This window comes from Macrobrachium nipponense, chromosome 40 (assembly GCF_015104395.2).
Source record: "Macrobrachium nipponense isolate FS-2020 chromosome 40, ASM1510439v2, whole genome shotgun sequence".
NCBI lineage: Eukaryota > Metazoa > Arthropoda > Malacostraca > Decapoda > Palaemonidae > Macrobrachium > Macrobrachium nipponense.
In genome coordinates this window covers 51,570,413-51,594,063 of record NC_061101.1, presented here as the reverse complement: position 1 = coordinate 51,594,063, position 23,651 = coordinate 51,570,413, and the positions used below count along the sequence as shown (strand labels likewise).

General features: G+C 41.0%; 1 long non-coding RNA gene across 2 annotated transcripts in view; it reads left to right on the top strand.

Annotated features, from left to right (window-relative positions):
* LOC135212162 (uncharacterized) overlaps positions 1–23,651 on the top strand; it is a 555,536-nt gene that overhangs the window by 345,477 nt on the left and 186,408 nt on the right. For both annotated transcript variants that reach the window (XR_010313826.1, XR_010313827.1), the window contains exon 3: positions 7,995–8,203. This is a non-coding gene — a long non-coding RNA (uncharacterized LOC135212162). The remainder of the gene's footprint in view (positions 1–7,994; positions 8,204–23,651) is intronic.

Sequence of the window (23,651 nt, the reverse complement as noted above, 5' to 3'; positions counted from 1 at the left end):
ATCACGTGACCTCCACTCGAACTTCTTAAGACTATCATTCATTCTCTTGATTTCCCTTTGTGGTGCTGAATGGCCCCAGAATTCCGTACATACATTCATTTTTTTTTTTCTACCTTCAGCTCCTTCACCCGTCCCCTACCCTCCTATCGTAGGCCCTCCCTTTTGCCCTATCCATACGCATTCCCTCCCAAACCCGACCCTTATGCGCATGCGTCGTCTCGGCAAGATGTAAATAAATCACGGTGGGTGTGGTCGATCTGTTTGGAGGTGGTCCAGAGGAAGACGCGAAGTATGGGGTGGATAGGGCTGGCGATGTGAGGTGTTTGCTTTTAAGATTAGAGGCTGGGTGTTGTTGGACCTATCTTGTGAGAGAGAGAGAGAGAGAGAGAGAGAGATGAGAGAGAGAGAGAGAGAGAGAGAGCTGTCAGACCCTCCTCGTTGATGTTTGTCGAAAGGTTGCTTATTCAAAAACTGGCAATTTCAAGGAAACGAACTTCAATTTGGGTGTTTTTGCTCTGACGAATAAGGAGAATTTTGTTACGAACTGCGCACTTCAGATAGTTTCTGCATTAACTGACATGAGGGACAGTATGCTCGGGCACATTAAGTATTTTGTAATAGTTCCTAATAATATTTCGTAACATAAGAATTAACCTTTTCCCCTTTCCGTCATGGGTATTATTTTTTTTTTATAACTAGGCTTTTTTTTACATTCGCTGCAAAAATACCTTTGCAGATTGGAAACACGACGACGGTGGGGAAAAAACAGACAGTTTGCACCTGAATTTCTTGCATTTCGATTGCTGTAAGAGAGCTCGATTTTGCGAAAAAAGATTCATTAATCTAACCCAAAATGTGACATGCTTGAAAAAAATTAACATATTTAATTTTCTCAAAAAAAAAAAAAAAAAAAAAAAAAAAAAACTATCCTCATAGGGGGGTACTGCTGTCAGTGCACCTCATGATGTGCACTGTAGGCACTACTTAGGGTTCTTTGCAGCGCTCTTTCAGCCCCTAGCTGCAACCTCTTCATTCCTTTTACTGTACCTGTGTTCATATTCTCTCCCAGCTTCCTTTCTACCCTCTCGTAACGATTGGTTCATTGTGCAACTAAAAGATTTTTCTCCTGTTACACTTTTTAAACCTCTCTGCTCTCAATTTGCCTTTTTTTTTGCGCTGAATGACTTCATAAGTCCCAGAGATTGGCCAAAATTCTAAACTCTCATTCCACTAGAAGAATGTCTATATTTAGTTGCTATTATTTAGTAACAGGCAGTGGGGGAGTCCATTCTTACCAGCGAAAACTAAAATGAAATGGCGATAATTCTATGAGATACCAAATATAATATGATTAGTGCCTTGCTGTCGAAAACTCTTACCGGAAGACGTAGTTACCTCTCAGTCGCGGCGAGTTGCGTTTATTAATATAGAATGTACATAAAAATCTACTGGTCACTTTTACCAGATACGTATGTAATTGTAGTAATCACAATGCTCTCTTAACTTCTCGAATTCTTCACACTTTTTTGGATACGCTAGTCACCACAAAGCCTCAAATCCAAATGAAAGAATTTGAAGTAATTCTGATGTCCGTAGTGGGATTCGAACTTACACCAGAGCGTCAGAATGAGGTCATTCATTGGGCTGAGGTGCCATCGTTTTTTTTTTTAAAGTTTACGGCTAGGAAGGTTGTGGACATCAATTCAGCGTTAATAATCAAGTTTTTCCTATTGTTAATACCACTTGAAAGGAAGAAAGAAGCCACAAGTTGCCAGTCAGGAATAACCAACAAGGCAGTTTATATTATGTTGATAATATTTACGGGAAATGTTTGAACCATCAGAAATACAGTATTTTCTTTGTAAAAGCAGACATTTATTCGTTAGAGATGATTGGCTGTGGTCTAACCTTGCTAATAACTCACAAAACGTATTTTCACGTTGATTCAAGTCAGTCTTAAACTGCGTCCATTTCTTCACTTTAATTTACGTTCTTTTAGCTGCTTACAAGCAGCCCTTCGGTTTGAACCCAAAAGTCTGAGTATTTCCTTTACTTTTCTATATAACGTCGTAAGTGTGGAGGTCAGCAATCCATAATGGCGGGATTATCTAAATATAACTTCTCTTCAGCTGCTGCCAATTGGAACTCTCCATGTCATAGTTCTCCCTGATTTTTTTATGCTTTTTTTTTAACCTTCTGAACTTTTTGTACTCTCTAAGACTTCCCTCAGAGGTTAGGTTTTTCGTTCATTTTTTCCCCTGCTTGATTCTGTTCTTTTTCATCTGGATTTGGCTTAATGAGGGCATTCTTTTTTTTTCCGTGAAACATCACGTCGAATTTTCTTTTCCTCGATTGCGATCTAGGGCTGGCAGACACGCCCTGCCTTCAACAGCGATGTCCTCCAGAAATTATGAGAAGATAATTTCTTGGGTGAGTAGGGGCCAAAAAGAAAGAAAAAAAAAGTTAACCAGAGCTGACGTGAAAAATGCCTAAATATCTCTTTCAGTGTTCATGACGCTGGTGATGTGGAGGAACTTAAACAATAGAATTACAGTTGGCAGGTGGTCGTCGTTAATCGCATTCGATCGCTGAAGCGATAAGTGCTGTAAGTGATATTCAGATTATCCGGTGAAGGAAATTGGGGTGGGGGATAGCGTGGATGGAAAGAAAAAAAAAACAATTTTAGTATTAAATGTTAACATCAAGTGCAATAAATATTCGCTGGAGAGAGAGAGAGAGAGAGATTTTCCAGAGGAGAATATGTAAATGAAACCACGCGCGTGCATATTAATTTCCGTGATATTTCACAACATTGCCTCGCCCCCACGGTTTAAAATTCCGCCCTGAATGTCACTGTGTTTTCGAGGTCTTTGGTGCGGGCGATATTAATGAACCCTGGAACGGATACTGTTCCAGAGGAGAGCACCACCTTGAGATCCAGGGAGATGGATAACCCTGGAAGTTGAATCCAGATACTGGAGCAGAATTTGAGGTACAAAGGTGACTCGGGTCATCACAAGAATGCAGAAGGAATAGGAGGAGATCCTTGTAGTGATATGAGACGTGGCGTAGGAGGAGGAGGAGGAGGAGGAGGAGGAGGAGGAGGAGGAGGAGGAGGAGGAGGTGAGAATGTTGATAGAGCTTGGCGGAGGTTGAATGGTTAATGGGGATTGGATCGATGGAGAGATGGAGGGAGGTTGTTGATGGGAGGAGGGAGGGAGGGAGAAGAGAAGGGTTGAGGGTTGAGGGTGGAGGTGAGAATTGGGGTGAGCGAGAGTGGGTGGGAGGTTATCTGGCCCTGTTCGGTAATGTAGTTGTGGGCGTACCTTTGTGCCACAGGTACAAGATGAAAGGGTCGGGGGAGGAAGTGAGGCAGATTTGGGTGTTGGTTTAAAAGTTTATTCCTGGAAATCTGGAGTCCAGGTAATGCCAGGGTTCCAGGCTTTAGTTTTCAATAAGTTCATTTTAATCTTACTTGGAACACAGGGGTGGGGTGGGGGGGGGGGTGGGGGGGGGGGGGGGGGGTGAAGATGAGGTTTATTCCTTGGATAAGACTCGGTTACTGATGAAGGACCTTTTGTAGGTCACCTATATATGGCATTTAAGACAGTGAAAATGGGCAATATCAGTTGAAGTTTATGATTTAAACTAGGCTGTTCAGTGGTTGAAGAAAACTTGAGTTTATCATTAGTTATCTGCATGTTTCTTTCAGTGCAGTTTTACTATCTTAATAATAATAATATGTGGCGCCGTGGCAGAGTGTGTTAGGTCGTCAGTGGATTGGTTAAGCAACACTGGGGCTGGTCAGTTGTTGGATGGGTGCTCTCCTCGGCGTTGATTCCTTGGGAAAGGATCTTTACCATAATTTCCTCAGTCTACTCAGCTGTAAATGAGTACCTATCCCTGATGGGGTAGGGTCCAGCTATGGGTTAAATAGCAAAACTCAGCAATGATGTTGAGAAATGAAGGAATAAACGACAACGACGTAAATGGAACCTCTGGCAATAGAGGAGCTTCGTCCGGCAGCCAGGTATTCAACCCAATTGAAGGGGAAGACGGTCAGGTACTTGGAGGTCGTCATCCAGCAACTGACCACCACAACGACAGTAACCAACAGCCTGAGATTGGAGCTACAGAAGCAAACCAGAGGAAGAAATGGACAAGAGAAGAAAATAAGGAAATATGGAGATGCTACATCAGAAGCAACCCGACGGAGAGAGGATATAGAAGAAGGTTGGTCAACATCTGGAATGAGAGAAATAACACCCCCCAAACAGAGCAGAGGCTGGCAGACCAAGTAAGAAACATAAAGAAAAAGAACTGGCTCTCCCCAACAGAAAGAGAAGAACTGGAAAGGGAAATGTCCCAGCGATGACACATGGCAATGGTTACAGAGGGGAGAGCTAAAGAAGGAAACTGAAGGAATGATAACAGCGGCACAAGAACAGTCCCTAAGAACCAGATATGTTCAAAGAACGATAGACGGAAATAACATCTCTCCCATATGTAGGAAATGCAATACGAAAAATGAAACCATAAACCACATAGCAAGCGAATGCCCGGCACTTGCACAGAACCAGTACAAAAAGAGGCATGATTCAGTGGCAAAAGCCCTCCACTGGAGCCTGTGCAAGAAACATCAGCTACCTTGCAGTAATAAGTGGTACGAGCACCAACCTGAGGGAGTGATAGAAAACGATCAGGCAAAGATCCTCTGGGACTATGGTATCAGAACGGATAGGGTGATACGTGCAAATAGACCAGACGTGACGTTGATTTACAAAGTCAAGAAGAAAGTATCACTCATTGATGTCGCAATACAATGGTGACACCAGAGTTGAAGAGAAAAAGAGGGAAAAAATGGATAAGTATCAAGATCTGAAAATAGAACTAAGAAGGATATGGGATATGCCAGTGGAAATCGTACCCATAATCATAGGAGCACTAGGCACGATCCCAAGATCCCTGAAAAGGAATCTAGAAAATCTAGACGCTGAAGTAGCTCCAGGACTCATGCAGAAGAGTGTGATCCTAGAAACGGCGCACATAGTAAGAAAAGTGATGGACTCCTAAGGAGGCAGGATGCAACCCGGAAGCCCACACTATAAATACCACCCAGTCGAATTGGAGGACTGTGATAGAGCCAAAAAAAAAATGATAATAATAATAATAATAATAATAATAATAATAATGTTTTGTTAAAGATGATGGCAGCGTCAGTGGAATCGATTTTATATATGGTCTTTCCAGTTCTTATTATTCTCTTCTCATCAGGGCTGATATTTGCTAATACCTGGCCGATGTTCATATCCTGATTAAAGAAATGTTTTCTAAAAATACTAATTTATTGATATGATAACAAAAGGGGAGTAACGGAATTCCAACGTTTCCAACCGTATCATCGGTTCATTTTCAAGGAAAGGTGAGCGTGAGCTGATTAGAATGGGGTCGTTCGGCGATATTTCTTGTGTCCCAGGTGCTCTGTCTGGTGAGCTCTGCGTTTTCATTGGCTGAACAGATAAAGTAACGAAGATTTTTATTTTATTTTTTTTTCTTTACAAAAGTAATCTTTTTTGTTGTAATATACTTAAAGCACGAATCTCAACTATACATAATATTTTTTATACATGTAAATATGCAAATTATAGTGCAATACAAAAGCCCTTTGGGACCAACCTTGGTATATTTGGAGAGAGAGAGAGAGAGAGAGAGAGAGAGAGAGAGAGAGAGAGAGATCCGCTACAACGATCAGGTTTTTGCTCTAACAATTTGGTTTTCTGCTTATTAAATGCGGCTCCATTTACAGCAAAACATTGCAGTTTATTTAATTTTCGTTTATAATTTCATTAATAACAAGGAGCTTTCATTAGAATAAACATGCAAACATATTTTGTATAGCAAATAGTCAAGGATATATACCCCTAATGTTCAAACTGGGAGTTCCATAGATTTTGTGCATCGTTTTTTTGTGCGATTAATTATACTTGTCATTAAAGTGAGGTCTCTTGCATAAATGAATTTTTTTTTCAAAAAGATTAGTTTCCCATTCTATTATTCAGTATCAAAAGAAATGTAATATGCTAAATAATTGTTATCTAAGGTGAAAAGCGTATAATTATGTGAGCTGTACACTTTTAACTGTGAATCTTGTGTGCGGGTAACCTAAGGTTTTGTGGAATTCAAAATACTTGTCAGTGACTGGACCGCACATCAATTTCCAAAATGCAGGTGGTGTTGGTGGTGCTCTCATAATAATTACCCAGAAGATCGTCGGATTCTAAAGGTTAAGAATCTGTAGCCGGGACTATTGTGCGCCTAGACAAAATAATCCGGCTCATAAATTACATTTAATTGTCGATGTGCAAAATACAGTCCTTCGGCCTACCGTGCCAATAAGGCCATTGTGTGCCTGATTTCATAACTACAGCTCTGTTGTGGTCCCGTTCTCCGAGACTAATAATCATCAGAGGATTCGGTCATTTTTCTCTTCGTATCAGATCTCGCTCTGGCTGTTTCCAAACTGCCTTGGCTTTTGCAAGCGTCTTGCGGGGATGAATGGCTTGCGTTCTCGTTTTCCCTTTTTATAATTCTGTTCACGTTTTCGTCGTGTATAGCGTTGTTGAAAGTTGTGCAGTAGTATTCATATATTCATATTCAAAAAACAAAGTAAATACCATATATTTTTTATGTAAATTTGTGGGTATTAGTGATGCAACCTATACACGTTCGTTTATCTTCGTCACGAGAAACTAGTCTTGGAAAATCGTTAGGAAATTGTATCCACGTATCAACGAACCAAATAATAGATGGGGGGCGGGGGGGGGGGGGTTTGCGGAAGGGGGGTAGGCGAGGAAAAATCAAAATGAATGTAACAAAAATGTCAGACTCCGGTGGACTGGGCTTATCGTTATTACGCATGCTCTGTTGAATGCGAAATGTTTGAATTATTGACAATTTATATATGAGATTTAGGAGGATTATATAAACGTGATGCATTGCTGAATTGTCTCAGTTTGTGTCGATGATATAACGTCGACTTCTGACAGACTCTTTGCGATTGAATAGGGGAACCTCTGTGCGAATAATAATTCTATTTTAATCAACCATAAAACAATTATCGTCCTTAAACTTGTCATTGTCACTTGTAAACGTGGAATACATTTACATATCTTTTCGCAAGTAGGTTGAATCTCACTTTCGTGGATATAATTAAGGAATAATTGATCATTGCACAAATAGATCGAATTTCTCTTTCTTGCCTATTATGAAGGAATAGCTGATAATTAGCCTCTCCCTCGTGTGATCTGAGAATAAACACCCATTTCGCAAATAGGTTAAATTTCACCTTTTTTTTTCTTGTACTCTTAGTGGTATCTTCAACTCAGTACAGTTCGAGTGCTGTAGATTGAGATTACAAAATGACATTAGATATTACTACTGTTGTAATTCCTTCTTGAGATATTTGTTACTTGCATGTCAGTATTTTGAGTTAAGTCGAATAGTAACACAGTTCCATTAGAGAGACGAATGAAGGTAAGTGAAAATAATGATCATCGTACACGGTTTATTTTTAAGTTCAGATAAGGAGCCCCAACGGTAGTTCTCATGTAGGCAAAGAGGGTCTAATTAAAACAGATTTATTGACGGTTCTATTTGTTAGCGTTAATCATCAGAATTTATTTTTAGCTCTAAGTAAAGTTAAATGCTCTTTCAGTGACATTTTTAAATTTGAGTGAATTACTGTTGAACTTATTTTGTTTACGTAACTTTAGTAATTTGTTAATATAGTGCTTTATTCTTATGAAATTCTGTAGGCACCCCATGATTAATGTTATTTCGTAAATGGGTTGTAGATGATTTATAATTATATTATTTCAGTTTTAATGGTCTATGAATATATGTAAAATACTATCTAACGATAGTCCCCATAAAAGAACGCAACTATGACATTAAAACACAAATATCAATAATAGCTGCAGATCTCTTCGTCACAGCTGTGTTCAAGAACACCGCCAACAACAGAAGCAGAGGCAAAGGCGAGAAATAATAAAGCGAGGTGGCGGATAACCTCTCGAAGGAAGATCCCCGCATAAATCATCATTAGACAGAGACGGCCATTTCAGAGTGGCATCCATTAGCAAATCAATCCTCATCATCCTAATCATCTCGGTGCCAAGATTGCTGCTCATCAAGGATCTGAGAGGTGAGTCTTAGGGCCACCAAGGCCCACCAAGGCCCACCAAGGTCACACGCCCTCTTTTGGTCACTCCCCAGGGGAGCTTGTTCCCTTTTATCCTTGGCGCCCTCGGCTCATACCTCAATGGGAGGTACCCGAGAATATGATTTTTTTTCCTCAGTGACGTAGAGTGTAAATTAAAAAGTAGAAAAGGGGACTTGTTTTTGCAAAACACGACGTGGCCATATTAGTCAGGGCTTCTCGAACTTGCTCTGTCCCAGGTCACTTGGGGTCACCTTAGGTGGCTGCCTCGTCGTCTAATGGCATTGAGCAGAGACTGGTAAGGGTGGTGAATGGTCCAAGGTCCTTGGAATGGCCGTTCCTGGCGGAATTGACGTTTCAAGGATCGAAGTTCGCCTTTTTGGGGAAGTGGTGATTTGTAGCTCAGTATATTGGCATCGAACCTGCTTCTAGGTTCTCATAGTGATTCCCATTCGTCTATTATTTTCTTTTCATTACATTTTTCCGGATTAAGGTTCCATGTCTACAAGACTTTAATACAATGCTTTCTCATTTATTTATTGATTGATTGCTTGATTGATTTTTTTATTTTATTTTTTTCTCTGACCGCCTTCAGGTCTCGTAAAAGTAGTCAGCAGAATTATATGAAATGTAACTAGTGGTGATAGAACGAGAAGAATGAACTGCTTGATAAACGGATCTTAGACACAGAGAACCTTCGTTGTCACAAATGTTCCCCCTCCTGGGTGTAATTATGGAATATTGTTTTGGGGAAGGAGGGATTTTAAATGGCTATTTTTGTGGGGTATGTTCTCACTAACAGATTTCTGAAGCAGTGAAAGCTGCGAAGAGTCATTGAACTGGTTTGATGATAGAGATGGAATTTCAATTTCGAGATGAAACTCCTCATACTTGATAATATAGTTACTTACATACCTGAAGATTTGTATTTAATTGTATTCATGAGTTTTGGCGATATTTGTTGTGAATAACGCTTTGTTGAGGGACAGAAGTTCCTAACTTCCACAGTGATGCTTCTGTGTGCCGATGTTTCCGTTGAACGAAGAAACTAGAGCAGTGGTTCTTAACCTGTGGGACGCGCCCCTGCTAGTAATTTCCAGGGGAGGCGCGAGCCCTAGGAAAAAATAAAAAGAATCTTTACTGATCTTCGTCTCTTCACTAGAGTGAGAAACTAATATTCTGAAGCGTTTGATGAAATGCAAATGTGTCGCCTTGTAACGTTAGTTTCCTAGTCTATTAATCTAGTTAGACTCGTTGGGGTTTTCCATGATTTGTGATTATCCCTACATATCCTTCCTATTTCTATTTATTTGTTTATTTTTTTTATTTTCATTTAAATCTAGGAGGTCATTTTACTCAGATGCTAGAGGGGGTTGAGGGTGGGGGGGTTGGTGGCGGTGGAGGGAAGGACCAACTCTTAGTGGGCGTGGTCGTAAAAAGTTTAAGAACCACTGAACTATAAAATGGGTTTGTCCTTTTGAAGCAGGTAATGTAGTGAGAATGTAGTTTTTCACTCATAACATACTCAGCAGTCATAGAAATGCTTCCCGCCGATCTCTAGAATCTATTACTGAGAGAGAGAGAGAGAGAGAGAGAGAGAGAGAGAGAGAGAGAGAGAGAGAGAGAGAGCTCTAGGTTTGTTTAAAGCGAAAAGAAAAGTATCCCAGTGCCACAATTGGCATTTATCTAGATGAAACTCGACACATTGACTCAAATGACAACAATTGTTTTTCACAAGGGAATCAAGGATTTTTAAATAATATACTAATTTATGTAGAAATTCCAGTCAAAGGTCATGAAATGAAACCCAGTATTCACGAGAGACAATGATTTAGAGGCTGGAAAAACTTGCATAACCACAGAAAACTGAATATCCAGTTTTATGCGTATTTTTGCCATTGTTCATAGTTGGATATGGTAGTTATTGTGACAGAAATCAGCCGTGTTAATAATAACAAAAGCACGCCTGAGGAGCCAAATGGTGAACGTATCATAGTTCATGTTCTATAAACATGCAAGTGTGAAAGGATTTTGGCTGCACCCATCCGCAGTAGCAGCTGCCAGTCTTCTCTATTCAAGTGTTACGAGGTGCACCTGGAGCAAGAGCCCTTGGTATAATCTACACACACACACACACACACACAACACACACACACACACACACACACACAACCCACACACACACACACACACACACACACACACACACACACACACACACACACACACATTTCATTGCAAAGTCGACCATTTCTTTCATCCTGAATCGTTTGTGGTGTGGCTGAGTTTTATTAATATCGTTAAGGGCTCTTGTTTGGCGTCTGAAATTTTTACCTTCAGTTTGTATTCCTGAACTCAATGAAGTCTCAAATACGTGCTATTCTTGCGCAGTCTGTATCTTCTGTGAAACACGATGCTGGGACGAAAATTGAAGCAGCTTAGTCAACTCCCGTGACCTCACTCAAGAAACGACAACGAATGAAGAGAAAAGGGCCAGTATTGATTAAAAGATTGCAAAAAAAAAAAAAAAAAAAAATTGGAAACTGAAGGAAGATATAAAGAGGTTCTTCAGTAATAAACATTTCACTTTGTATTGAAAAGAGAAGCCATTTGACCACCGGTTTTCCCAAAATTCAGTCGTCGGAGAAAAATATTGTAAACAGGAAATGGATCTCGTCAAGAGTATAACTGATCTCGTTTTAATTATCGAGCATCAGTCTGAACGAGAAATGTTTTTTTTTTCCAGAGTGCTCACGTGAAGCAAGATCTGGCAACTTCCTGTAATTATTGATCAGCATCTTGCAACAAGGCAGGTTGAAGGCGTGCAAGAATGCTCTCAAAATGTCAGCCATTCCAAATAAGGAAGATTGGAAGCTGGACATTGAAACGGGTAAATTCGCGCCCCCATTTTTCTCTGCGAGGAGAGAGAGAGAGAAGGAAGATTGGAAGCTGGACATTGAAACGGGTAAATTCGCGCCCCCATTTTTCTCTGCGAGGAGAGAGAGAGAGAGAGAGAGAGAGAGAGAGAGAGAGAGAGAGAGAGAGAGATCTTTTCATAAATGAATATGAATGAAAATTATCTAAGGGATATTGATGGTATACATTAAAAATGTATCGTTGCTTAATTTATTATCATGTTTCTCTGTCGTGGGAAGGCTGTGTAAATACTGTTGAATCCTATCTTTCTTTATTTTTATTTTTGTCATTCTTTTTTATTTCGTCGAAGCTGTGAATGACCTTGAAATTTACTTGACATCATTGTAGTGGGTTTTCATGCAGTGTGTTCTCTTAAATGACGTAGATGGGAACTGCTTCGGGATTATCTTTATGATTTTATATGATTGTCTCGAAAATAGAAGAAAAATCCGGTTCTTGTTCCAAAGGTCTCTCCGACAGCGGTAATTTCATATACAGTCCGCAGTCATAGTAGATTCTAAGTGCTTGCTGCTGCAGAGGACCCTCCCACCGGTTTTCGTGAATTGAGCTGCTTTTCGGTGCCTTTGATCTGCATTTGTTCTATAGTGACGACTACAGATTGCTGAATTGAAGAAGTTTCCCGTACATTGGTAATATACCTCACGGAGCGGATGTAGGGTAAGGAGACAAGGAGGAAGACATCTGCTAGAATAGATCTAGATATCCGACTATTTGCCCGTTTTGACAGAGAGCTTCTATTAGAAGTCTGCATCAAGGGACATAGCATACTTGACTTTCTGCAGAGCCGGTCTTCTAGATTATTCAAACAGAATAGACAGAAGGAAGACATCTGTTAGGATAGATCTAGATATCCGACTATTTGCCCGCTTTGACAGAGATCTTCTATTAGAAGTCTGCATCAAGGGACATAGCATACCTGACTTTCTGCAGAGCCGGTCTTCTAGATTATTTCAGATTATTGCAACAGAATAACCAGAAAAAAGACATCTGCTGGAATAGGTCTAGATATCCGACTATATGCCCGCTTTGACAGAGATCTTCTATTAGAAATCTGCATCAATGGACATAGCATACTTGACTTTCTGCAGAGCAGGTCTTTTAGATTATTCCAACAGAATAACCAGAAGGAAGACTTCTGCTAGGATAGATCTAGATATCCGACTATTTGCCCGCTTTGACAGTGATCTTCTATTAGAAGTCTGCATCAAGGGACATAGCATACTTGACTTTCTGCAGAGCCGGTCTTCTGGATTATTCCAGCAGAAGAACCAGAAGGAAGACTTCTGCTAGGATAGATCTAGATATCCGACTATTTAACCGCTTTGACAGAGATCTTCTATTAGAAGTCTGCATCAAGGGACATAGCATACTTGACCTTTCTGCAGAGCCGGTCTTCTAGATTATTCCAACAGAATAACCAGAAGGAAGACTTCTGCTAGGATAGATCTAGATATCCGACTATTTGCCCGCTTTGACAGTGAGCTTCTATTAGAAGTCTGCATCAAGGGACATAGCATACTTGACTTTCTGCAGAGCCGGTCTTCTGGATTATTCCAGCAGAAGAACCAGAAGGAAGACTTCTGCTAGGATAGATCTAGATATCCGACTATTTAACCCCTTTGACAGAGATCTTCTATGAGAAGTCTGCATCAAGGGACATAGCATACTTGACTTTCTGCAGAGCCGGTCTTCTGGATTATTCCAGCAGAAGAACCAGAAGGAAGACTTCTGCTAGGATAGATCTAGATATCCGACTATTTAACCGCTTTGACAGAGATCTTCTATTAGAAATCTGCATCAATGGACATAGCATACTTGACTTTCTGCAGAGCAGGTCTTTTAGATTATTCCAACAGAATAACCAGAAGGAAGACTTCTGCTAGGATAGATCTAGATATCCGACTATTTGCCCGCTTTGACAGTGAGCTTCTATTAGAAGTCTGCATCAAGGGACATAGCATACTTGACTTTCTGCAGAGCCGGTCTTCTGGATTATTCCAGCAGAAGAACCAGAAGGAAGACTTCTGCTAGGATAGATCTAGATATCCGACTATTTAACCGCTTTGACAGAGATCTTCTATTAGAAGTCTGCATCAAGGGATATAGCATACTTGACTTTCTGCAGAGCCGGTCTTCTAGATTATTCCAACAGAATAACCAGAAGGGAGACATCTGCTAGAATAGGTCTAGATATCCGACTATTTGCCCGCTTTGACAGAGATCTTCTATCAGAAGTCTGCATCAAGGGACATAGCATACTTGACTTTCTGCAGAGCCGGTCTTCTAGATTATTCCAGATTATTCCAACATAATAACCAGAAGGAAGACATCTGCTAGAATAGATCTAGATATCGGACTATTTGCCCGTTTTGACAGAGAGCTTCTATTAGAAGTCTGCATCAAGGGTCATAGCATACTTGACTTTCTGCAGAGCCGGTCTTCTAGATTATTCCAAGAGAATAACCAGAAGGAAGACATCTGCTAGAATAGATCTAGATATCCGACTATTTGCCCGTTTTGACAGAGAGCTTCTATTAGAAGTCTGCATCAAGGGACATAGCATACTTGACTTTCTGCAGAGCTGGTCTTCTAGATTATTCCAACAGAATAACCAGAAGGAAGACTTCTGATAGAATAGGTCTAGATATCCGACTATTTGACCGCTTTGATGTAGATCTTCTATTAGAAGTCTGCATCAAGGGACATAGCATATTCTTGACTTCTGCAGAGCCGGTCTTCTGGATTATTCCAGCAGAATAACCAGAAGCGGAAGACTTCTGCTAGGATAGATCTAGATATCCGACTATTTACCGCTTTTGACGGAGTTTTTTCTTTTATTGAAGTCTGCATCAAGGGGCATAGCAGACTTGATTTTCTGCAGAGCTGGTCTTCTAGATTATTCCAGCAGAATATCCAGAAGGGAGACATCTGCTAGAATAGATCTAGATATCCGACTATTTGCCCGCTTTGACAGAGATCTTCTATTAGAAGTCTGCATCAAGGGACATAGCATACTTGACTTTCTGCAGAGCCGGTCTTCTAGATTATTCCAGCAGAATAACCAGAAGGAAGACATCTGCTAGAATAGGTCTAGATATCGGACTATTTGCCCGCTTTGACAGAGATCTTCTATTAGAAGTCTGCATCAAGGGACATAGCATACTTGACTTACTGCAGAGCCGGTCTTCTAGATTATTCCAACATAATAACCAGAAGGAAGACATCTGCTAGAATAGATCTAGATAATCCGGACTATTTAGCCCGCTTTGACAGAGAATCTTTCTATTAGAGTCTGCATCAAGGGACATAGCATACTTGACTTTCTGCAGAGCCGGTCTTCTAGATTATTCCAGCAGAATATCCAGAAGGAAGACATCTGCTAGAATAGATCTAGATATCGGACTATTTGCCCGCTTTGACAGAGATCTTCTATTAGAAGTCTGCATCAAGGGACATAGCATACTTGACTTTCTGCAGAGCCGGTCTTCTAGATTATTCCAGCAGAATAACCAAAAGGAAGACATCTGCTAGAATAGGTCTAGATATCCGACTGTTTGCCTACTTTGACAGAGATCTTCTATTAGAAGTCTGCATCAAGGGACATAGCATACTTGACTTTCTGCAGAGCAGGTCTTCTAGATTATTCCAACAGAATATCCAGAAGGGAGACATCTGCTGGAATAGATCTAGATATCGGACTATTTGCCCGCTTTGACAGAGATCTTCTATTAGAAGTCTGCATCAAGGGACATAGCATACTTGACTTTCTGCAGAGCTGGTCTTCTAGATTATTCCAGCAGAATAACCAGAAGGAAGACTTCTGCTAGGATAGATCTAGATATCCGACTATTTAACCGCTTTGACAGAGATCTTCTATTAGAAGTCTGCATCAAGGGACATAGCATACTTGACTTTCTGCAGAGCCGGTCTTTTTGTCTAGATTTATTCCAACAGAAAAAAAAAATAACCAGAAAAAGGGGGAGACAGCTGCCCTAGAATAGATCTAGATATCCAGACTATTTGCCCGCTTTGACAGAGATCTTCTATTAGAAAGTCTGCCATCAAGGATATAGCATACTTGACTTACTGCAGAGCCGGTCTTCTAGATTATTCCAACAGAATAACCAGAAGGGAGACATCTGCTAGAATAGATCTAGATATCCGACTATTTGCCCGCTTTGACAGAGATCTTCTATTAGAAAGTCTGCATCAAGGGGACATAGCATACTTGAACTTTTGCAGAGCCGGTCTTCTAGATTATTCCAGATTTTCCAACGGTAATAAACCAGAAGGAGACATATGCTAGAATAGATCTAGATATCCGACTATTTGCCCGTTTTGACAGAGAGCTTCTATTAGAAGTCTGCATCAAGGGTCATAGCATACTTGACTTTCTGCAGAGCCGGTCTTCTAGATTATTCCAACAGAATAACCAGAAGGAAGACATCTGCTAGAATAGATCTAGATATCCGACTATTTGCCCGTTTTGACAGAGAGCTTCTATTAGAAGTCTGCATCAAGGGACATAGCATACTTGACTTTCTGCAGAGCTGGTCTTCTAGATTATTCCAACAGAATAACCAGAAGGAAGACATCTGATAGAATAGGTCTAGATATCTGACTATTTGACCGCTTTGACGGAGATCTTCTATTAGAAGTCTGCATCAAGGGACATAGCATACTTGACTTTCTGCAGAGCCGGTCTTCTGGATTATTCCAGCAGAATAACCAGAAGGAAGACTTCTGCTAGGATAGATCTAGATATCTGACTATTTACCCGCTTTGACGGAGTTCTTTTATTAGAAGTCTGCATCAAAGGGCATAGCAGACTTGATTTTCTGCAGAGCCGGTCTTCTAGATTATTCCAGCAGAATATCCAGAAGGGCGACATCTGCTAGAATAGATCTAGATATCCGACTATTTGCCCGCTTTGACAGAAATCTTCTATTAGAAGTCTGCATCAAAGGACATAGCATACTTGACTTTCTGCAGAGCCGGTCTTCTAGATTATTCCAGCAGAATAACCAGAAGGAAGACATCTGCTAGAATAGGTCTAGATATCGGACTATTTGCCCGCTTTGACAGAGATCTTCTATTAGAAGTCTGCATCAAGGGACATAGCATACTTGACTTACTGCAGAGCCGGTCTTCTAGATTATTCCAACAGAATAACCAGAAGGAAGACATCTGCTAGAATTGATCTAGATATCTGACTATTTGCCCTCTTTGACAGCGATCTTCTATTAGAAGTCTGCATCACGGGACATAGCATACTTGACTTTCTGCAGAGCCGGTCTTCTAGATTATTCCAAGAGAATAACCAGAAGGAAGACATCTGCTAGAATAGATCTAGATATCCTACTATTTACCCGCTTTGACGGAGATCTTCTATTCGAAGCCTGCATCAAGGGACATAGCATAACTTGCACCTACTTGCCAGAGCGGTTATTACTAGATTTAATTCCACAAGAATAAGCCAGGTTTCTATTTCTAGATTTCCATTCAACAGAATAACCAGTTAGGGAGACATTGCTAGAGTAGATGCTAGATATCCGACTATTTACCCGCTTTGACAGAGATCTTTATCCTATTAGAAGTTCTTGCAATCAAGGGACATAGCATACTTTGAACTTTCTGCAAGAGCCGGTCTTCTAGATTTATTACAACAAATAACGTAACCAAAGGAAATGAAGACATCATGCTAGAATAGATCTTAGATTATCACGACTATTTTACCCGCTTTGGACCAGAGATCTTTACTATTAGAAGTCTGCATCAAGGGCGGGAACATTAGCATACTTGACCTTTCTGCAGAAGCCGGTCTTCTGGATTTATTCCAGCAGAATAAACGTCAAAAGGAAAGACATCTGCTTTAGAATAGGTCTTAGATATCGGAACTATTTGCCCGCTTTGAACAGAGATCTTCTATTTAGAAGGTCTGCATCAAGGGACATAGCAATTAACTTGACTTTTCTGCCAGAGCAGGTCTTCTAAGATTATTTCCAAACCGGAAAATATCCAGAAGGGAGACATCTGCTAGAATAGAATTCTAGCTATCGGACTATTTGCCCGCTTTGAAACAGAGATCTTCTATTAGAAGTCTGCATCAAGGGGACATAGCATACTTGACTTTCTGCCGAGAGCGGTTCATTCTAGATTATTCCAGACAGGAATAACCAGAAGGAAGACATCTGCTAGAATAGGTCTAGATATCGGATCTTATTTATGCCCGCTTTGACAGAGATCTTCTATTGGAAGTCTGCAATCAAGGGAACATAGCAATACTTGGACTTTCTGCCAGAGCCCCCGGTTTCTCAGAATTTATTCCAAACAAGAATAACCAGAAGGAAGAACATCTGCTGGAAATAGATCTCAGATATCGGACTATTTGCACGCTTTGAACAGGAGATCTTCTATTAGAAGTTCCTGCATCAAGGGACATAGCATACTTGACTTTCTGCAGAGCTGCGGTCTTCTAGATTATTGCCAACAGAATAAACCAGAAGGAAGGCATCTGCTAGAATAAAGATCTAGATATCCGACTATTTGTCCGCTTTCGACAGAGATTCTTCTATTAAGAAGTCTGCATCAAGGGACATAGCATTACTGGGACTTTCTGCAGAGCCGGCGTCGTTCTAGATTCTTCCAACAGAATTAACCAAATGGAAGGAAGGCATCTGCTAGAATAGATCTAGATATACCGACGTATTTGTCCGCTTTGACAGATATCTTCTTTATTATTAGAAGGTCTGCCATCAAGGGACATAGCATACTTGACTTTCTGCCATGAGCGGTCTTCTAGAGTTATTCCAACAGAATCATCTTCTGGAATCCCTCTGGTATCCCTTCTGAATCCCTCTTGGGTGGCCTTTGGGTCCATCCCTCTGATATCCCTCGTGCCGGCCTTTTGGGGATTTTATCCTCTGGTGGTTTTGGGGGGGTCCTTCTGTTGGCCCTCCAAACAGCTGTTGGCTCTCAAAGTGAGAGCTTGTCCTCCTTCCTTCAAACAGCTGTTGTCTCTCATCCTTAGAGCTTTTCCTCCTTCCTCCAAACAGCTGTTGGCTGCTCCCATCCTGAGAATTGTTCCTCCTGCCTCCATCAGGGAAACGAGAAAATCTTGGCACCAAGGATGCCTGATGAAAAGGACGACCACAAGACTTGTCTTCACAGCTACAAACAAACAGCCCAATGAAGGATTCTGACTGGTCACCAGTTGATGATGCTGCGTCTTGCTACAGAGGCATTGCAATCTTCTTGGCCCAGTTGATGGGGTTGATTGCAGGATGGGTGTGTGGGAGGTGGGGGAACCTCCCATTGCTGGTTGCTGCTGGGGGGAGCAGCAGTGAGCACCCATCCTGCAGTCAAGCCATCGAATGGGCCGAGAAGATCGCAGCTCCTCTGGAACACGATGCAACATCACCAACTGATGACAAGTGAAAGTCCTCCATTTTGGTTAATTAGGGGCTGTTTCTCCTGTCCGTTGTCCCTCCAGGTTTCTTCCTCTTTACTTTCATTGTCTCCTGAGGATCTTGGAACACTTTGGCTCTCAAACTGAGAGCTGGACCTCCTTCCTCCAAACAGCTGTTGGCTCTCAAACTGAGAGCTCGTCCTCCAACCTCTGAACAGCTGTTGGATCTCATCCTGAGATCTGGTCCTCCTTCCTCCAAACAGCTGTTGGCTCTCAAAGTGGGAGCTGGTCCTCCTTCCTCCATCAGACTTGTCTTTATGGCTGCAAAGAAACAGCCCAAGTGAAGGATCCTGACTGGTCACCAGTTGATGAAGATGCGTTATGCTCCAGAGGCATTGCAATCTTCTTGGCCCAGTCGATGGGGTTGATTACAGGATGGGTGTATGGGAGGTGGGGGGACCTCCCGTTGCTGGTTGCTGCTGGGGGGAGCAGCAGTGAGAACACCCATCCTGCAGTCAAGCCATCGAATAGGCCGAGAAGATCACAGCTCCTCTGGAACACGATGCAACATCACCAACTGATGACAAGTGAAAGTCCAACAACTTTTATTAGTCAGGAGTTTTTGCTTCCAGTCTGTTTAATTGTCTCTCTAATTCCACCAATCTTCTCTCAAGGTTTCCAACCTTATTACCCTGTTGTTTTTTCCATTCATTTTTGTACTGAGTTTTAGGCTCTCGAGGGAATTCTGTTTTCTCCTTGGTGAAGTTATCACTTTTCCTCCGGAGCAGCTCCTTTTCTTTCTTCAGGAGGAATCTGTCCTCATCAATGAGTTTCTTCTCTGTGATCAATTTGGCACCTGCTGCCTCCAGATCTTTCCTGGGAGATTCATAATGCGTCGTAATTGTTTGTTTGTTTGTTTGTATGGTGTTTTTACGTTGCATGGAACCAGTGGTTATTCAGTTCGGATTCACATTAATGGAAGTAGTAAGCAGATGTGAGTTGCACAGATTTGGGCTTGCTTTTGGTTTGATTTGTCCGTTTGTCTGCGTTTGTCTGTTAGCACAGTGTATGCGTAAGCTAGTGTCCGGAGTGTGGTCAATATTCACTCAAATTTTACCAAAAGAAAGGGAGGCTAAGCTGTGAATGTTCTTACTGAATTCCATCAAAATCGCTTTATTTCATCTCTGGATGTTGTGCGCATTCGTAATGGAATAAATTAATCCCCCCTAAGCTGAGTTTGCATTCTGTGATTTCTTTTTGCAGTCGCTCGTGCGATAAAGTTCTGGTTTTTGTAGTCGCTTGTGCGATAAAGTTCTGGTTTTTGCAGTCGCTCGTGCGATAAAGTTCTGGTTTTTGTAGTCGCTTGTGCGATAAAGTTCTGGTTTTTGTAGTCGCTCGTGCGATAAAGTTCTGGTTTTTGTAGTCGCTCGTGTGATAAAGTTCTGGTTTTTGTAGTCGCTCGTGTGATAAAGTTCTGGTTTTTGTAGTCGCTCGTGTGATAAAGTTCTGGTTTTTGTAGTCGCTCGTGTGATAAAGTTCTGGTTTTTGTAGTTGCTCGTGTGATAAAGTTCTGGTTTTTGTTATCCGTCGTGTGATAAAGTTTCTGGTTTTTGTTAGTCGTTCGGGTGCGATAAAGTTTCTGGTTTTGTAGTCGCTCGGTGATAAAGTTTCTGGTTTTTTGGTCGCCTTGTGAATAAAGTTCTGGTTTTTTGTATTCGCTCGGTGTGTTTGATAAGTTCTTGGTTTTTGTAGTCGTCCGTGTGTAAAGTTTGGTTTTTGGTATGCTCGTGCGATAAAGTTCTGGTTTTTGTAGTCGCTCGTGTGATAAAGTTCTGGTTTTTGTAGTCGCTCGGGTTGATAAAGTTCGGTTGTGCAAAGTCGCTTCGTGTGATAAAGGTTTTTCTGGTTTTTTTGTAGTCGCTCGTGTGATAAAGTTCTGGTTTTTGTAGTCGCTCGTGCGATAAAGTTCTAGTTTTTGTAGTCGCTCGTGTGATAAAGTTCTGGTTTTTGTAGTCGCTCGTTGCGAATAAACGTTCTAGGTTTTTGTAGTCTCCCTCGTTGCGATTAAAGTTCTCGTTTTTGATAAGTTCGATCGGTGTTTGATAAGTTTGGTTTTGCTAGCGTCGTGATAAAGTTGTGGTTTTTGTAGTCGCTCGTGCGAGAATAAAGTTCTGTTTTTGTAGTTTTCGCTCGGGCGATAAAGTTCGGGTTTGTAGTCGCTCGTGTGATAAAGTTTGGGTTTTGGTTTTTGTAGGTCTCTCCGTGCGATTAAAGTTCTAGTTTTTTGTTATGTCGGTCGTTCGATAAAGTTCTGGTTTTTGTAAAGTTCCTACGGTTTTTGGGATAAAGTTTCTGTTTTGCAGTCGTCTCGGCGATAAAAGTTCTAGGTTTTTTGTAGTCCGCTTTCGTTGTGATAAAGTTTCTGGTTTTTGTAGTCGCTCGTGCGATAAAGTTCTGGTTTTTGTAGTCGCTCGTGTGATAAAGTTCTGGTTTTTGTAGTCGCTCGTGCGATAAAGTTCTGGTTTTTGTAGTCGCTCTGTGGATAAAAGTTGTCCTGGTTTTTGTAGTCCGCGTCGTGCGATAAAGTTTCTGGTTTTTGTTAGTCCAGCGGTCGGCGATTAAAGTTCTGGTTTTTGTAGTTTCGCTCGTGCGATAAATTTCGAGTTTTTTGGTAGTCGCATTCGTGCCGATAAAGTTTCTGGGTTTTTTGGTTAGTCCGCTTCGTGCGATAAAGTTGCTAGTTTTTTGTGTAGTCCGCTCGTTGCGATAAAGTTCTGGTTTTTTGGTAGTTCGCTCGTGCGGATAAAGTTCCTAGTTTTTGTAAGTCGCTCGTGCGATAAAAGTTCTGGGTTTTTTGGGTAGTCGGCTCGTGCGAATAAAGTTTCTAGTTTTTGTAGTCGCTGTGTGATAAAGTTCTGGTTTTTGTAGTATGTTCGCTAGTGCGATAAAGTTCTGGTTTTTGTGTAGTTCTGTTTTTGTAGTCGCTCGTGCGATAAAGTTCTAGTTTTTGTAGTCGCTCGTGCGATAAAGTTCTGGTTTTTGTAGTCGCTCGTGCGATAAAGTTCTAGTGTGCATCGGCTCGTGCGATAAAGTTTCTGGTTTTGTAGTCGCTCGTCAGTAGCGATAAAGTTCTAGTCGTGTAGTCGCTCTTGTGATAAAGTTCTGGTTTTTGTAGTCGCTCGATGTTTTTCGATGTGTGGTAAAGTTCGTCTGTGATAAAGTTCTGTTTTTGTAGCGTCGGGATAAAGTTCGGTTTTTGTAGCTCGTCGTGCGATAAAGTTCTAGTGTAGATAAAGTTCTGTTTTTGTAGTCGCGCTCGTGCGATAAAGTTCTAGTTTTTCGTGTATAGTTTGGTTTTTGAGTCGCTCGTGATGATAGTCTCGCGCGTTGATTTTTAGTTTGTGTAGTCGCTCGTGGATAAGTTCATTTTTGGTTTTTGCTAGTCGTCGTGTGATAGTATCTTGGTTTTTGTAGTCGCTCGTGCGATAAAGTTCTAGTTTTGGTTTTAGTCGCTCGTGCGGATAAAGTCTCGTGTAAAGTTAGTCGCTCGTGTGATAAAGTTCTAGGTTTTTTGTAGTCGTCGTCGATGCGATAAAGTTCTAGTTTTTGTAGTCGCTCGTGTGATAAAGTTCTAGTTTTTGTAGTCGCTCGTGTGATAAAGTTCTGGTTTTTGTAGTCGCTCGTGCGATAAAGTTCTAGTTTTTGTAGTCGCTCGTGCGATAAAGTTCTGGTTTTGCTAGTGCTCGTCGATAAAGTCTGGTTTTTGCAGTCGACGCTCGTGCGATAAAGTCTTTTTTTTTTTTTTTTTTTTTTTTTTTTTTTTTTTTTTTTTTTTTTTTTTTTTTTTTTTTTTTTTTTTTTTTTTTTTTTTTAGTTTTTGAGTCGCTCGTGCGATAAAGTTCTGGTTTTTGTAGTCGCTCGTGCGATAAAGTTCTGGTTTTTGTAGTCGCTCGTGCGATAAAGTTCTGGTTTTTGTAGTCGCTCGTGCGATAAAGTTCTGGTTTTTGTAGTCGCTCGTGCGATAAAGGGATTAAAGTTCTGGTTTTTTGTAGTTTTTCGCTCGTAGCGATAAAGTTCTGTTTTTGCAGTCTCTCTGTGCGACTAAAGTTCTTGGTTTTTGTAGTCGCTGATGCTGATAAAGTTCTGGTTTGTGTAGTCACTCGTGCGAAATAAAGTTTCTGGATTTTGGGGGGGGGTAAACAGTCGCTGATGCGATAAAGTTCTGGTTTTTGTAGTCGCTGATGCGATAAAGTTCTGGTTTTTGTAGTCGCTCGTGCGATAAAGTTCTGGTTTTTGTAGTCGCTGATGCGATAAAGTTCTGGTTTTTGTAGTCGCTCGTGCGATAAAGTTCCTGTTTTTGTAGTCGCTCGTGCGATAAAGTTCTGGTTTTTGTAGTCGTTCGTGTCATAAACTTCTGGTTTTTGTAGTCGGTATAGTCGGCTCATGCTACACTTCTTTTTCGTTTTTGCAGAATGGCTCAGAATAAACTCTGATGTGGGTTTTTTCGCTCATTAAATAATCTGGTTTTTTGATCGCTATGTAATAAACTCCTGGTTTTTGCAGTCGCTCATGTAATAAACTTCTGGTTTTTTGGCAAGCGCCTCAATTGTAAAATAAAATTCTGGTTTTTGCAGTCGGCTTCAATGTAAATAAAAGAACTTTCTGGTTTGTTTTTTGCAAGGTCCGCCTCATGTGTAAAAAACTGCCTGGGGTTTTTGTTCGGTCCACGCTTTCCACTGGTTCTTTAAAGAAAAAAAATCCCTTGGGTTTTGTGCAGTCGGCTTTTTCAATGTAATAAACCTTTTCCTGGTTTTGGGCCCCCCCCAGTCCGGAGCTCATGTTTAATAAAACCTTCCCCCTGGGTTTTTGTAGCAGTTCGCTCCATTGTAAAAAATAAAAACTTGCTGGGTTTTGTTCCCAGGTGCGCTTCAGTCTAAAAACTTCTGGTTTTTTGCCAATCAACTTCTTGGTAATAAACTTTTGGAATGGTTTTTAGTGGGGTCGGCTCATTGTAAATTGAAAAACTTCCTGGTTTTTTTGGTATGGGTTCGGGCCTCCATGTAATTTAAAAAACTTCTGGTTTTTTGT